The 15,307-nt window shown below is 42.5% G+C and overlaps 1 protein-coding gene across 2 annotated transcripts in view; it reads right to left on the bottom strand.

Moving 5' to 3' along the window:
• The window catches only part of SHC3 (SHC adaptor protein 3), a 189,475-nt gene that overhangs the window by 14,993 nt on the left and 159,175 nt on the right, over positions 1 to 15,307 (bottom strand). The gene's annotated exons all lie outside the window — the stretch shown is intronic.

Here is a 15,307-nt window from a genome sequence, read left to right on the forward strand (position 1 = left end):
CACAGAAGTTTACAACGCAGAGCCGTGAAAATAAAAAATAATTCTTCTTTCCTCAAAAATTATGTCTTAGCAAGTAATTTTTTATTTTTGCAAGGGTAACAGGAGAAATTGGACCCCAACAGTTGTTGCCCAGTTTGTCCTGAGTACGCTGGTACCCCAAATGTGGGGGTAAACCACTGTTTGGGCACACGTCGGGGCTTGGAAGGGAGGGAGCACCATTTGACTTTTTGAATGCAAGATTGGCTGGAATCAATGGTGGCGCCATGTTGCGTTTGGAGACCCCTGATGTGCCCTAACAGTGGAAACCCCTCATTTCTAACTTCAACACTAACCCCAACACACCCCTAATCCTAATCCCAACTGTAGCCATAACCCTAATCCCAACCCTAACCCCAACACACCCCTAACCACAACCCTAACCCCAACACACCCGTAACCCTAATTCCAACCCTAGCCCTAATTCCAACCCTAACCCTAAGGGTATGTGCCCACGTAGCGGATTCGTGTGAGATTTTTCCGCACGACTTTTGAAAAATCTGCAAGTAAAAGGCACTGCGTTTTACCTGCGGATTTACAGCAGATTTCCAGTGTTTTTTTGTGCGGATTTCACCTGCGGATTCCTATTGAGGAACAGGTGTAAAACGCTGCGGAATCCGCACAAAGAATTGACATGCTGTGGAAAATACAATGCAGCGTTTCTGCACGGAATTTTCCGCACCATGGGCACAGCGGATTTGGTTTTCCATAGGTGTACACGGTACTGTAAACCTGATGGAAAACTGCTACGAATTCGCAGCGGCCAATCCGCTGCGGATCCGCGGCCGATCCGCTGCGGATCCGCGGCCGATCCGCTGCGGATCCGCGGCCGATCCGCTGCGGATCCGCGGCCGATCCGCTGCGGATCCGCGGCCGATCCGCTGCGGATCCGCGGCCGATCCGCTGCGGATCCGCGGCCGATCCGCTGCGGATCCGCTGCCAAATCCGCACATGCCATAACCCTAACCCTACCCGTAACCCTAACCCTAGTTCTAACCCTAACCCTAGTTCTAACCCTAACTACAGTGGGAAAAAAAAAAAAAAAATTTTCTTTATTTTATTATTGTCCCTATCTATGGGGGTGATAAAGGGGGGGTTTATTTATTATTTTTTTTATTTTGATCGCTGTGGTAGAACCTACCACAGCGATCAAAATGTACCTGTAAGGAATCTGCCGGCCGGCGGGCGTACTGAGCATGCGCCCGCCATTTTGGGAGATGGCGGCGCCCAGCGAGGAGACGGCCGGACACCGGGAGGATCGGTAAGTATGAAGGGGTGGTGGGGGGGTGGATCTGAGCACAGGGGGGGTGATCGGAGGACGGGGGAGCGGACAGCAGGACGGGGGAGCGGGCAGGAGCACGGGGCAGCGGAGCACAGGACGGAGGGGACCGGACCCCATAACGGAGCGGTGGGGGGGCGATCGGTGGGGTGGGGGGTGGTCACTTCAGGTTTTCCAGCCATGGCCGATGATATTGCAGCATCGGCCATGGCTGGATTGTAATATTTCACCTGTTTTTTAGGTGAAATATTACAAATCGCTCTGATTGGCAGTTTCACTTTCAACAGCCAATCAGAGCGATCGTAGCCACGGGGGGGTGAAGCCACCCCCCCTGGGCTGAAGTACCACTCCCCCTCTCCCTGCAGATCGGGTAAAATAGGAGTTAACCCCTTCACCCGATCTGCAGGGACGTGATCATTCCATGACGCCACATAGGCGTCATGGGTCGGATTGGCACGGGTTTTCATGACGCCTATGTGGCGTCATGGGTCGGGAAGGGGTTAAAGGGATAATTCAGGTAATATATTACTTTGTAAAATAATTAAGATCCTTGGAGATCCCCCTCAGCTCTGGTTTTATTTATTTAATTTATTTATTGTATTTACAGTTGTGCTCAAAAGTTTACATACCTCAGCAGAATTTCTGCTTTCTTGGCCTTTTTTCAGAGAATGACAACACCAAAACTTTTTCTCCACTCATGGTTAGTGGTTGGGTGAAGCCTTTTATTGTCAAACTACTGTGTTTTCTCTTTTTAAATCATAATGACAACCCAAAACATCCAAATGACCCTGATCAAAAGTTCACATACCCTATTTCTTAATGCCGTGTATTGCCGCCTCTAACATCAATGACAGCTGGAAGTTTTTGTGATAGTTGTGGATGAGGTTCTTTATATTGTCAGATGTTAAAGTGGCCCACTCTTCTTCGCAAAAAGCCTCCAGTGGGCTGTCTAGCATGAACTGCACGCCTGAAATCTCTCCAGAGTGGTTCAATGATATTGAGGTCAGGAGACTGAGATTCACACTCCAGAACCTTCACTTTGTTCTGCTGTAGCCAATGACAGGCCGACTTGGCCCTTTGTTTTGAATCATTGTCATGTTGGAACATCCAAGTACGTCCAATGCACAGCTTCTTTGCTGATGAGTGCAAATTTGCCTTCAGTATTTGCTAATAACGTGCTGCATTAATCATTCCTTCAACTTGGACCAAGTTTCCTGTGCCTTTCTAGCTCACACATCCCTAAAACATCAGTGATCCACCTCCGTGCTTTACAGTAGGAATGGTGTTCCTTTCATCATAGGCCTTGTTGACCTCTCTGCAAATGTAATGTTTATGGTTGTGGCCAAAAAGTTCAATTTTGGTCTCATCACTCCAAATTAACTTGTTCCAGAAGTTTTGAGGCTTGTCTCTGTGCTGTTTTGCTTACTGTAAGTGAGATACTTTGTGGCATTTGCGCAGTAATGGGTTTCTTGACTTGACCATGCAGCCCATTTTTCTTCAAGTGCCTCCTTACTGTACACCTTGAAACAACCACACTGCTAGTTTTCAGAGAGTCCTGTATTTCAGCTGAGGTTATTTGTGGGTTTTTCTTTGGATCCTGAACAATTTTCCTGGCAGTTGTGGATGACATTTTTGTTGGTCTACCTGACTGTGGTTTTGTTTTTACAGAGCCGTGTTTTTCCATTTGTTAATCATAGTTTGAACGCTGCTGACTGGCATTATCAATTCCTTGGATATCTTTTTTGTATCCCTTTCCTGTTTTATACAGTTCAACTACCTTTTTCCATAGATTGTTGACAATTCTTTTGCTTTCTCCATAACTCACAATCCAAAAACGTCAGTGGCTGGATGAAAGATGCAAGAGTCTGTCTGGATCCCAGAAACTCACTCAGCTTTTATGCACACACATTGATTATAAGCAAACAGGTCACAGGTGAGGATGTTACCATTCAAACCCATTTGTGTCAACTTCTGTGCATGTTATCAGGCCAAAATCACCAGGGTATGTGAACTTTAGATCATAGTCATTAGGATGTTTTGGGTTGTCATTGTGATTTCAAAAGAGAAAACACAGAAGCTTTACCATAAATGGCTTCACCCAACCACTAACCATGAGTGGAAAAAAAGTTTTGGTGTTATCATTCATACTCTCTGAAAAAATGCCAAGAAAGCAAAAATGCTGTCGGTGTATGTAAACTTTTGAGCACAACTGTATCTTACTTATAAAGTGTCATTACATGGAATCTGTCAGTAGGATCAACCCTCCTATTGACATGTAGGCTCCAGGATGTTACATAAAATGGTACCTTGAGATCTGCAATCTGATATTTTATTTCAAAGACATTCACGTTTTTCTTACATGTAAATGAGCTGCTCGGGACTATGGGCTGGACATTGATCTGCATGAGAATCTACAGACATTACTGTAAATAAAAGGGGAGTTACCAGTGTGAGATCAGTAACTAACACAGAACTGAATTTTGTCTCCTTAGAAACACTTTAGCAGATTCTCCTGCAGATCAGTGTTTGGCCCATAGTACTGAGCAGCTCATTTACATACAAGAAAAACATGGATTTCTCTGGAATAAGATGTCAGATCAAGGTATCATTGTATTTAGCTTCCTATAACCTACATGCCTTTATAGACAGCTTTGGAAGGTTAATCTGACTGACAGATTCCTTATAATTCCGCATCACTTTACAGACATCATCATCACTGTCCTCATTGGGGCTCACAATCTAAATTTCCTATCAGTAAATTCTTGGAGTGTGGAAGGAAACTGGAGTATCCAGAGGAAACCCATTTCAACATGGGGAGTACATACAAACTCCTTACAGATGTTGTCTTTGGTGGGATTTAAAGCCAGGACCCCAGCACTGCAAAAACAACAGTGCTAACCAACGATTTTGAGGTCCACCCAGTCTTCTAGTTTGTGCTTGTGGTCTCAAATCAGACATACTCACCACACAGCTTGTCATAGGCTACACTGCAATTACTGGCTATTTCCCTTGCGGAACAATTTACATTTTACTCAAAAATATACATATAAAGAGAAAATTCAGACAAACTAAAAATTTTACAGTGGTCTCTTAATTTTTGCCAGAGCTGTATATTCAACACTACAGATTTGCAACTCAAATTAATTAAATGATAATCCAAGTATTGATAGTATTTTGTTTTCAACTCAATCAAGAGCCTTTTGATAAACAACATTTTTGGCTTTTCCTTCCGATGCAAAGATGAACAGATTTTTGGCAGTTCCAACTCTTGAACAGGCCACGTAAAGTTGACCATGAGAAAAGCATGGTGATTGCAAATCAATCCCTACTACTTTCAAGGACTGTCCTTAATCCTTGTTAATGGACATTGCAAATGCCAGTCGAACTGGAAACTGGAGGTGTATAAAATCAAAAGGCAAATCAGATGGAATGAGTGGAATTCTCGGAATGAAAATGTCCTCTCCTTTGGCACATCCTGTCAAAATGATTGCTTCAACTACATGTGTAAACTGGTTCCTAATCAAGAATCTTGTTCCATTACACAGCTTTGGTGGATCTAAATTTTTCAACAGCAGAATAGGTGCTCTAGGTGTTAGAAGGAGTTTATGCGGGCTGTGTATCTAATCCTATCCTGTGTGATACTGTCTGCTGAGCTGTGTATCTAATCCTATCCTGTGTGTTACTGTCTACTGAGCTGTGTATCTAATCCTCTCCTGTGTGATACTGACTGCTGAGCCGTGTCTCTAATCCTATCCTGTGTGATACTGTCTGCTGAGCCGTGTATCTAATCCTATACTGTGTGATGCTGTCTGCTTAGCCGTGTATCTAATCCTATCCTGTGTGATGCAGTCTGCTAAGCTGTGTATCTAATCCTCTCCTGTGTGATGCTATCTGCTGAGCCATGTATGTAATCCTATCCTGTGTGATACTGTCTGCTGAGCCGTGTATCTAATCCTATCCTGTGTGATACTGTCTGCTGAGCCGTGTCTCTATTCTTTTCTGTGTGATACTGACTGCTGAGCCGTGTTTCTAATCCTCTCGTGTGTGATACAGTCTGCTAAGTTGTGTATCTAATCCTCTCCTGTGTGATGCTGTCTGCTGAGCCATCTATCTAATCCTATCCTGTGTGATACTGTCTGTTGAGCCGTGTATCTAATCCTAACCTGTGTGATACTGTCTGCAGAGCCGTGTATCTAATCCTATCCTGTGTGATACTGTCTGTCGAGCTGTGTATGTAATCCTATCCTGTGTGATACTGTCTGCTGAGCTGTGTATTTAATCCTATCCTGTTACTGTCTGCTGAGCTGTGTATCTAATCCTTTCCTGTGTGATACTGTCTGCTCAGCCTTATATCTAATCCTATCCTGTGTGATACGGTCTGCTGAGTGGGTGGGGATATGTGGAGTGGGCGTGGCTTGATACATACATACACGCACACACATACACTCAGCTTTATATATATATAGATACCCCCTTCTTATAGACAAAATGTTGGTTATCATAGGGCAATCAATTGATCAGACAGACTTGATTGAAGAAAAATTACCCAAACAAATGTGGATTAAAGTAACCAATTATTCAAATAGCACATCTTATTATAATATGGCTAGGAATCATGAAAATTATCGAGTTCCCTGCAAATAATAGGAATATGATGAGGTCGAGTACCCATGAAGTAAACACTCTTCACATGGCCCGACACAGGTCATGCGCCGCTTAATTGATTCCATTTACATTGGTATATACACATGTGGTCAAAATTGTTGGTACCCCTCGTTTAATGAAATAACTTGAATCTGACAAAAATAATAATAAATTAAAAATCTCTGAAAATGAACAAATGAAAGTCAGACGTTGCTTTTCAACCATGCTTCCACAGAATTAAAAAAAAAACCTCATGAAATAGGCCTGGACAGAAATGATGGTACCCTTAACTTAATATTTTGTTGCACAACCTTTTGAGGCAATCACTGCAATCAAACGATTCCTGTAACTGTCAATGAGACTTCTGCACCTCTCGACAGGTATTTCGGCCCACTCCTCAAGAGCAAACTGCTCCAGTTGTCTCGCGTCTGAAGGTTGCCTTTTCCAGACGGCATTTTCTGCTTATTACAAAGATGCTCAATAGGATTTAGGTCAGGGCTCATAGAAGGCCACTTCAGAATAGCCCAATGTTTTCCCCTTAGCCTTTCTTGGGTGTTTTTAGCTCTGTGCTTTGGGTCATTATCCTGCTGCAAGACCCATGACCTGCGACTGAGACCAAGCTTTCTGACACTGGGCAGCACATTTCTCTCTAGAATTCCTTGATAGTCTTGAGATTTCATTGTACCCTGTACAGATTCTAGACACTCTGTGCCAGATGCAGCAAAGCAGCCCCAGAACATAACATAGCCTCCTCCATGTTTCACAGTAGGGACAGTGTTCTTTTCTGGATATGCTTCATTTTTCCATCTGTGAATATAGAGCTGATGTGTTTTTTCCAAAAAGTTCCAATTTTGACTCATCTGTCCATAGGACATTCTCCCAGAAGCTTTGTTACTTGTCAACATGTGGTTTGGCAAATTTCAGTCTGGCTTTTTTATGATTTTTTTTTTTCAACAATGGTGTCCTCCTTGGTCGTCTCCCATGACGTCCACTTTGGCTCATACAACGACGGATGGTGCGATCTGACACTGATTGTCCTTGAATAAAGAAAATTGGCGCGCACTCAGGATGATGAGGGAGCGAGGTGCAGGTGTAGTGGGCTGTGAGGAGCCCCATGTACATGGAAGGCATAGTACACCGCACACTCCGTAAGTATTTTGCAACAGTGAAAATTTATTTAAAGAAACAACTATGCAATGTGAAAGCGACCAGAAGTAATTATGACGTTTCGGCCCTACCAGAGCCTTAATCATATAATCGCTAGGGAAAAAAACAGAAAAACATACATGAGTATACGGTATACATAATAAACAATATTCAACATAAACAAAATAAAAACCCGTCTGGATAAAATAGCAAAGAGAGTGGAAAAGAAAAAAGGAAAAAACATAGTAACTGTGGGAACATGATATGCACAATATCAGAAACACCGCGCACATCTGTGGAACAGAAGGCATAAGCATTGTTGCAATCATAGGGGAAGAGAAGGCTGAGGTAGCCAGGTCACATGACTATATACATATGAGAAACAAAAGGATGTTTTTACCTTATTAATGCAGAGGAGAGAGGATAAAGATCCTTGAAGGGAGAGGCAAAAACTGCAGAGAAAATAGTTGAAGCATATAAGTAGGAGGAGGTACAAGGAGGACACACTGGTCATAGTTGAATGGTGTGTAATCTACCTTAAGTGCCAGATTGCTGAGGGCATACAAACGCATAGGCTGCCCTACTGTGAGGGTCTGTGGACAAATGAGAGTGGATAGGTAATGGTAAATAAAAATAGTAACAGCGCCTGCATATGCATAGAAAAGAAGGTGGTGTCAGGGTCCAGGGAGTAATGTAAGAAGATTACCTAATGTATAAGTTTGCTAAGCGGCGCTCCCGCGCCCTGCTGTCAGTATGTAGCGTGGCCGGCGGTGTTATGCTTTAAATGCGCATACCGCATTGGCCCCTCACATATAGGCTCCTCCCCCTGGTGGGGTCTTTTGATATAGAATTCTACTATACTACCATCCCCGTAAATATCAATCATCAGACTTTTGCCTACATAATTTCTGCATTTGCCCCTTTCATATAGGCTCCTCCCCCTTGGCACCTTATAAGTCCGACCTGTTGTCATTTTACCTACTCAATACTTATGTGCATTAACGTTGTCCTTTTATATTACACATGCCATTACATAATGTCCTTTTAATCACAATATCAGGGCCTGGATAGCGCCTGCTATCTCTAATATTTACCACTGACTTGTACGCAGACTCTTCTATTTTCTACTGGTCCTGGGAGCCGTACACTATAGCGCCTGTGTCACCTAGCAACAGGGCACATATAATTCCACCGCACTCTCAACGGTTACACTCTATGCTGCTGACCAAGCGCTGCGCCTGGGTTCCCTAGCAACCAGGTATACACAGAAGCGCTGGCCGCGCATGCGCAGTAACTTCCTTACACCGCCGACATCACTTCCGGTTTCGGAAGCCCCACTTCCGGTACGCGCGTTTAAAGCATAAAACCGCCGGCCACGCTACATACTGACAGCAGGGCGCGGGAGCGCCGCTTAGCAAACTTATACATTAGGTAATCTTCTTACATTACTCCCTGGACCCTGACACCACCTTCTTTTCTATGCATATGCAGGCGCTGTTACTATTTTTATTTACCATTACCTATCCATTCTCATTTGTCCACAGACCCTCACAGTAGGGCAGCCTATGCGTTTGTATGCCCTCAGCAATCTGGCACTTAAGGTAGATTACACACCATTCAACTATGATCAGTGTGTCCTCCTTGTACCTCCTCCTACTTATATGCTTCAACTATTTTCTCTGCAGTTTTTGCCTCTCCCTTCAAGGATCTTTATCCTCTCTCCTCTGCATTAATAAGGTAAAAACATCCTTTTGTTTCTCATATGTATATAGTCATGTGACCTGGCTACCTCAGCCTTCTCTTCCCCTATGATTGCAACAATGCTTATGCCTTCTGTTCCACAGATGTGCGCGGTTTCTCTGATATTGTGCATATCATGTTCCCAAAGTTACTATGTTTTTTCCTTTTTTACTTTTCCACTCTCTTTGCTATTTTATCCAGACGGGTTTTTATTTTGTTTATGTTGAATATTGTTTATTATGTATACCGTATACTCATGTATGTTTTTCTGTTTTTTTCCCTAGCGATTATATGATTAAGGCTCTGGTAGGGCCGAAACGTCATAATTACTTCTGGTCGCTTTCACATCGCATAGTTGTTTCTTTAAATAAATTTTCACTGTTGCAAAATACTTACGGAGTGTGCGGTGTACTATGCCTTCCACTGATTGTCCTTGAGCTTGAAGTTCACCTTAATCTGTTTAGAAGTTTTTCTGGGCTCTTTTGTTACCATTCATATTATCTGCCTCTTTGATTTGTCATCAATTTTCCTCCTGCGGCCATGTCCAGGGAGGTTGGCTACAGTCCCATGGATCTTATATTTCTGAATTATATGTGCAACTGTAGTCACTGGAAGATCAAGCTGCTTGGAGATGGTCTTATAACTTTTATCTGTAACATGTGTGTCTATAATTTTCTTTCTAATTTCCTGAGACCTCTCATTCCTTTACTTCCTCTGGTCCATGTTGAGTGTGATACACACCATGTCACCAAACAGCACAGTGAGTATCTGTAGCCCTATATACAGGCCCACTCACTGATTCCAAGATTGTAGAGACCTGTGATGCTAATTAATGGACACACCTTGATTTAACATGTCCCCTTTGCCACATTATTTTCAGGGGTACCATCATTTCTGTCCTGGCCTATTTCATGAGTTTTATTCATTTTTTCTTAATTCTGAGGAAGCATGGTCGAAAAGCAATGTCTGACTTTCATAGTGCATTTTCATAGATTTTTAATTTATTATTACTTTTGTCAGATTCAAGTTATTTCTGTGATCATTGTGGGTTTTTCTGTCATTAAACGAGGGGTACCAACAATTTTGGCCACGTGTGTACATGCTGGCAGCACACTAAACTCTTACACATCTCCTTAAGAAAGCAACAAGACGAAACAGAAGTCGGGGCAGTGTGGAGAGCGTTTCCTTTATATACCATGGGTAAGTTTAACACATTGATGTGTTATCCATTTTATAACCACATTGGTCATATTTATGGGCCGGTCTTTCTAGATTCTGTGTGCTTTCCTTTTCTTCTCAGTTACTTGGATTATTATATTTTTATTCAAGTCATTATTTGTGTTGTTATAGGATGCACACATTGATACATTTAATACCAATATTCATGGTACTCTGTGATTGCTTGTTTAGCAAGCTATGGGGTTGGTGTTGATCTTTTTTATTAATATACTATGATACATAAGGTAGTATTTAAGGTTGAAGGAAGACTCATTTTATGTTTAGTGTCATGTGTGGACCATTACCATTTTAGTGTTTCCCATGGGTTACGTTACAGTATACATTGATAGTTCTCCATTTTCTTCATTCCTCTTACCATTGTTCTCACAGATTTTTTATGTACTGTTTTTAATGTGTTTCAATAAAACATGATTTTTATTATACTTGGTAGCTTATGGGTACTACGTCTTTGCTTCTTTTTGCTAGAGATGCAGCGTAAAATAAAGAAAAGGGGGTTACATACCCAAGTTTATTATGTAAGAATTGCTAGGTAATTGTAAAAGGCTATTATGTAGTACATCCAACCCAAGGACATATAATTCCAGTGAAAGGTTTTTATACTTGCAATACTGAGAATGTAATTTATGTTTTAAAGTGCCCTTGTGGTAAAGCATATGTGGGTCAAATATCGTATCCAGTTAAAACCACTTGACAAAACAATTTGGAGAAACAATAGAAGCACAATATATTCATGAGGGTGGACATAGAGAGTGTAATCAATGGTGGTTTGTTGAGGAAACAATTTTTGGAAAAAACACACAACAAATGGAGAAGAAACTTCGCCAAACAGAAATATTTTTGATTTATACGACGGACACTGTAAGTCCAAAAGGAATTAATCAGAATTGTAATTTTAATGTGCTCTTGTAAGGAAAAGAAAAAAAAAACTCCATGCACACGTTAGGGGTTAGTAGATGCCCATATAATGGAAGGAGCTCAAAGCGAACCTGTCAGCAGGAATGTGCACAGTAACCTACAGACACTGTCAGGTCGGCACCGTTATACTGATTAATAATACCTGGGTTGATTAAATCCATCTTGTGGTTGTTGTGTAACCTTTAATTTCAGTTCTGAGTTAATGATATGCTCGTGCTCTGGGGCGGCCTGTGGGGGGGCAGATCAGTGAGGCATCAGTAACCTGTCAGAAGCCATACTGATGAATACCTAAGCAGAGCACCACATGAAGACCCCCACAGGCTGCCCCGGAGCACGAGCATATCATTAACTCAAAACTGAAAATACAGATTAACCCGTTCATGACCGTGGGATTTTTCGTTTTTCCGTGTTCGTTTTTCACTCCCCTCCTTCCCAAAGCCATAACTTTGTTATTTTTCTGTCAATTTGGCCATGTGAGGGCTTATTTTTTGCGGGACGAGTTGTACTTTTGAACGACATCATTGGTTTAACCATGTCGTGTACTAGAAAACGGGAAAAAAATTCCAAGTGCGGTGAAATTGCAAAAAAAAGTGCAATCCCACACTTGTTTTTTGCTTGGCTTTTTTGCTAGGTTCACTAAATGCTAAAATTGACCATTATGATTCTCCAGGTCATTATGAGTTCATAGACACCTAACATGACTAGGTTATTTTTTACCTAAGTGGTGAAAAAAAATTCCAAACTTTGCTAAAAAAAAAAAAAATTGCGCCATTTTCCGATACTCGTAGCGTCTCCATTTTTCATGATCTGGGGTCAGTTGAGGGCTTATTTTTTGTGTGCCGAGCTGGCGTTTTTAATGATTCCAATTCGGTGCAGATACGTTCTTTTGATCGCCCGTTATTGCATTTTAATGCAATGTCGCGGTGACCAAAAAAAGTAATTCTGGCGTTTCGATTTTTTTCTCGTTACGCTGTTTAGCGATCAGGTTAATGCTTTTTTATTGATAGATCGGGCGATTCTGAACGTGGCGATACCAAATATGTGTAGATTTGTTTTTTTTTATTGATTTATTTTTATTGGGGCGAAAGGGGGGTGATTTAAACTTTTATATTTTTTTTATTTTTTTCACATTTTTTTAACTTTTTTTTTTAACTTTTGCCATGCTTCAATAGCCTCCATGGGAGGCTAGAAGCAGGCACAGCACGATTGCCTCTGCTACATAGCAGCGATCTGCTGTTTGCTGCTATGTGGTAGAAAATCAGGTGTGCTGTGAGCGCCGACCACAGGGTGGCGCTCACAGCTACCGGCAATCAGTAAACATAGAGGTCTCAAGGACCTCTATGGTTACAATGGAGAAGCATCGCCGACCTCCGATCATGTGACGGGGGTCGGCAATGCGCTCATATCTGGCCGCCCGGCCGGATGCGGTAGTTAAATGCCGCTGTCTGCGTTTGACAGCGGCATTTAACTAGTTAATAGCGGCGGGTGAATCGCGATTTTACCCACCGCTATTGCGGGCACATGTCAGCTGTTCAAAACAGCTGACATGTCCCGGCTTTGATGCGGGCTCACCGCGGAGCCCTGCATCAAAGCAGGGGAGCTGACATCGGACGTACTATCCCGTCCAATGTCAGTAAGGGGTTAAACAAGAACAACAAGACGGATTTCATCAACCAAGATATCATTAATCAGTATAACGGCACCGACCTGACACTGTGTGTAGGTTACTGGGCGCAATCCTGCTGACAGGTTTCCTCATTGTGCACTCTCAGCAAAACTGTGTAACCCCGACATTTGTATGTACTTCAGCACGCCCACACGTGGATGCACAGTATATGTCATATGTCCATTATGTGCTCAGTGATCACATGACATATGCCATTTAAAAGGTACTTAGGATGCATTATGTATGTGAGAAGAAGGGGGAACTATCCCCAAAATGAGGCATTGGTGGGCAGGCGGCCAGTTCCTTCCTGCAGTGTCTCAGCACGTAGGAGTTTCTTCTGTCTATCTACAGCAATGTCCGTTTAATGTAGCAGTATGCTCCGACAGTTAACTGCTTTTTTTGTATATATCCTTGCTGGTCTGTGGTTTTTGCACTTTATTATATAAAAACATTTCTATTTGAAGAATACATTCGTCAGATGTTTCTTTCAGCTTATATGGCATATTCTGATGTGTTATACATTTAGCATTGGAAATGCTCCCAAGTGTCCTTTTCGCTGGTGATCTGCTGCAGTGGAAAATCCGCAGCAAAAGAAAATTAGTGGGATTGACGCATATTTCACCCGTTTTATTTAAAAAAAGAAATCCATTGTGACATTGAAAGCATAAATTTACATCCAACTGATTTTGAATCAGTAGCCAAGGATAGTGTACACATTGGTGAATGCTCATTACTCGAGATTTCCGAGCATGCTCAGGTGTTCTCCGAGTATCTTGGGCATGCTCGTAGATTATGTTTGTGTCCCCGCAACTGCGTGATCTGCAGTTGTTCGACAACCTGAACACATACAGGAATTGCCTGTTTGTTAGGGAATCCCCACATGTATTCAGCAGACGCAAATCATACAGCTGCGGAGACACAAACATAATCAACATAATCTACGAGCACGCCCAAGATACTAGGAGAACACCCGAGCATGCTCGGAAAACACGAGTAACGAGCACACTCGCTCATCACTACCCAGCACTCATCCCTGTATTTAGGACCAGATACTGTGCAATATACTGTTTTATTATTATTATGATGGATTTATTTGAATGCATGGCCATCCCTAGACACCCAGGCACATGCTGCGATTACTTCCAGAATTTTATGTGCACTTGCAGCTATATATACACCAATTAACTTGCAATACCTAGAAAAACAAGCCATAAGGTTATGCATATCGAGGAGTGTCGCTCAGTAGCTAGTAAGCTTCTCATCTTTGGATGTCTATCCCCACACTGAGGCTCTTCTCAGTACTTTGAGCTTTTTGACCAATCTCATACGTCAGTCTGAAAATATGGAACCTGAGCAGCAGATCCAATAAGTAGATGAGGATGAAGAGAAAGACGTAAATGGGATGGTCCAAGAAAGGAACTAAGTAAGAGAAAGCTTGGGTCATGAGCATCCAATTGTAACAAAAAAGATATCTTTGCAGACTTGCTATAGTTTTGCTGTTTTGAAACAAAGTATTAGGCTAAGTGCACACGTTGCAGAATTGCCGCGGAAATTTCCGCGGCAATTCTGCAACTCCTGCCGCGGGTATATCGCATGCGGAATTGGCATGCATATTCCCGCAGAAAACTAACGTTTTGCAAGCATAATTAGCTTGCAGAATGCTGGCATTTTCCAAGCGATCTGTAGCATCGCTTGGAAAACTGATTGACAGGTTGGTCACACTTGTCAAACATAGTGTTTGACAAGTGTGACCAACTTTTTACTATTGATGCAGCCTATACTGCATCAATAGTAAAAGATAAAATGCTAAAAATAATAAAGAAAATAAAAAAAATGGTTATACTCACCTTCCGCAAACAGTCGATCTCCTCAGCAGCTTCCGTTCCTATAGATGGTGTGTGTGCAGGACCTTCGATGACGTCGCGGTCACGTGATTGCGACGTCATCGCGGTCATGTGACTGCGACGTCATCGCAGGTCCTTCACACACACCATCTATAGGAACGGAAGCGGCCGCGTGCACTGATGAGAGGCGGGAAGGCTCCGGGGCCATCAGAGGGTGAGTATATCACGATTTTTTATTTTAACTCTTTTTTTTTAACAATTATATGGTGCCCAGTCCATGGAGGAGAGTCTCCTCTCCTCCACCCTGGGTACCAACCGCACATGATCTGCTTACTCCCCCGCATGGTGGGCATAGCCCCCTGCGGGAAGTAAGCAGATCAATGCATTCCTAGGTGTGCGGAATCCCCGAGATTCCGCAAATTTAATGAACATGCTGCATTTTTTTCCGGAATGCGATTCCGCTCAGGAAAAAAATGCTGCATGTGCACAAAAAATGCGGATTGCATTCTATTAAATAGGATGCATAATGTGAGCGTTTTTTTCACGGTTTTATAGCGTTTTTATAGCGAAACCCCCCCACAAAACGCTAAAAATCTGCTACGTGTTACATTAGCCTTAATGTGTACGGCTTTTATCTTGGATGCAATCATATTACTCTAAAAACAACGTGGGCAATGCCATGAAGAGGCCCTCACGAGGGAACATCACACCGGTGCTGCCTAGGACTATGGTATGGTGTTGCATAATGTATGGTAGCTGGTCCCATCTAGTCTTTATTCCAGTAACATTATTAGCTCA

This window comes from Ranitomeya variabilis, chromosome 1 (assembly GCF_051348905.1).
Source record: "Ranitomeya variabilis isolate aRanVar5 chromosome 1, aRanVar5.hap1, whole genome shotgun sequence".
NCBI classification, from domain to species: domain Eukaryota; kingdom Metazoa; phylum Chordata; class Amphibia; order Anura; family Dendrobatidae; genus Ranitomeya; species Ranitomeya variabilis.